Source organism: Buceros rhinoceros, unplaced genomic scaffold (genome assembly GCF_000710305.1).
Source record: "Buceros rhinoceros silvestris isolate BGI_N320 unplaced genomic scaffold, ASM71030v1 scaffold11326, whole genome shotgun sequence".
NCBI classification, from domain to species: domain Eukaryota; kingdom Metazoa; phylum Chordata; class Aves; order Bucerotiformes; family Bucerotidae; genus Buceros; species Buceros rhinoceros.
Window position 1 is genome coordinate 22,617 of NW_010416979.1, and position 2,536 is coordinate 25,152.

Sequence of the window (2,536 nt, forward strand, 5' to 3'; positions counted from 1 at the left end):
GGGGGTGGCGCCGGCCGCCCCCCGCCAGCGTGGGCTGGCGGCAGGGCATGGGGTTGTGCCCCATGGGCTGTGGGCGTTGCACACACGGGAGAGCTGCAGTGGCCCCAGCCAGGGTCTGTGAAAGGGGACAACAGGTTTTACACCAAGGTTACTCAGCCCAGAGCTCCTCCATCAAGCCCGTGGGCTCCCTGCTCCATCCTTTCACCCACTTGCTCTCAGCGAAGTGCTGCTCATGCTGGGAGCAAGCCCCATGTTTTTCAAGGTCGGAGAAGGAGATGGGAGCAGAGGGGTCTCCTTGAACTCATAGTAGAAGGTCTGTGGAAGAAGGCTGTGGAAGGTAGCTTGAGCTTAAGGAGAAAGTTCCTTTTATTTTCTTGTATCATTCAGCATCTGTGAGAAATTGCACGCGGAGCAAACAGCACCCCCCATTTTCTGGCCAGCTTTCTTTCAGCCCCACGTCTGAGCTGCATGGGATTCCTGCTCTCCTCTCCTGCGTTTCGTAACTCTGTCAGTGTTTATTCTCTTACTCATTTGTACTTCTTTCCCATTTGAAACGATCAGTTGTTGGTATAAACTCACCTAGGGAGCAATTACTGTAAGCCGAACCCAAACAGGCGTTGGGGGTGCTCCATTAAGCAATATGACCCCCTCCCCTCTCTGCTGCTCCCAGAGGATGCAATATTTACTTTTCAGCTCTCTGCTATTCATGCCCAGTGCGCTTTGGTCAGCGTGCCAAGAATAACACAAACCGTAACAACGGGCTTCAGCACTAAGATGGAGTTCCTGGCTTTGCAGAACAAAACAAAACAAAAAAAGCCATCCTATTATTTTGCCTTTGCTAAGAAATTCCTGGCTGCAGCAGAACCACCCCTCTGCCTTCAGCAGAGCCATGGGGAGCACGAAATCTGCCCCGAGGAAGCACAGAAAGAGGCGAAAGAAGAGCAGTAAGCCTGGGACAGGGGGGTGGTGACTGCCGGTTTTTCCTTTTAATGCAGACTTTTCTCAGGTTCCTGCATTGTTTTGTGAGCTTTTCCTCAAAAGCTTTGCCGAGCCATGGAGGGACACATTCCTGAGCACCTCACTTGTAAATATTTCAGCCAGGTTTTTAGTAGTGCCTTCTGACCGTCATGAGCCTCCATGGCTTTAATTATTGATTGCCAAGGAATTGCTGCCCAGTCCTGTTAGTCTTTTCAGTGCCGTCAAGGTTCAGGAATAAATGATCTCCTCTGGAAATTTTTATTCACTAACCAGCTGCTAATGGGGGGAGCAATTGAAGCAAATTACCTTACTGCAGTATTTCGTGGGAATTAGCTGTATTGTACCTAAAGCCTCAACGTTCGTTATTTGCCTGTCAGAAGAAAAAGCTGATACAAAGCAGTCTGGAGCTGCCAGAATTCGCCAGGGGTTTGTCCCTGGCAGGAGGCTTTGGCAGTGCCCACCTGGGGAAGAGGATGCTCAGATTTGAGGGGCTTCCTGAGAGCCAGATGTGTGTTTCCTGGGGCAGATGTTGCTCGCCCCACTGTTGTGTCAGGTTGGAAACCATGCTCTGGGGCTCCAGCTCCCCTCCAAACAGACAGGCACCTTCCAGCTCTTTCTCCCAGCTGTCTTTGGCACCCTGCAGCCCTGGCAGGGTGCTTTTCTCTGGTGCCAGCCTTCACCAGCACAGCTCCAGTGCCAGCTTCCTCTCCTGCTCCCACTCAGCCATCGTTTAGCAGCAATTTGTGACCCTGCTGGTGACAATCCTAAAGCCGTGCAAGCTGTGGGCTGCACAGAGCTGTGTTCACAGAAGGCACTGCTTGAAGTGTCTCCATTTATCACCTACAGACTGCTCGCTCTCTGTTTTGCAGCTATTTTAAGATTTGGGGCCTTTGTTATAGCACACCCCCTCCTTGGAGCTGGTCAGGATAAACAGACCCTTTAAAGTATTAAGGACAGTCTTGTTTAGGGAACAAAGCATTTGCAGCTGCCCTCTGGCACATGGGGCTCTAGGCAGTGTGTCAGAAAAAAAAGGTGTATTTTTTTTTTCTGCGTGCACTTTACTTTCAGATTCATCTTTTCTGTGTGCTGGAGGACTTCTCTGGCTGCCTGGGGAACACAGCAGAGTCATACCCTTCCAGCAAGATCTGACGAGCTCGAGAGAGGGAGGGTTTATACGAAGTGCTTAAAAACACCAGCAGCAGTAGGGGAAAATGAACAAGCACATGAGATTGAACCCCTTAGCCATGGAACGGGGCGAGGAGGGCTGGCCAGGTAAAGGATGCTTGGCTGAATAAGCAGGCCGTACGGTCCTGTGGCAAAACCAGTCAAAAAACCTTCTGTGGGAAATGGGGGATAATGGTGACACAGCAGAACCTGCCACTGATGCTGAGCTGTTCAGAAGAGGGAAATGGAGAGCTAATGTGAAGAACTGCAGAAAATGTGGCTGATACGGAGTGTTGGTAATCAAAAAGGAACAAAATTCACCATCAGCAGACGCTGGGTAGTGCAGATATGTAGGGGCATAACCTGCGGGTACAAGAAAGAGCCTGGAGAGCAG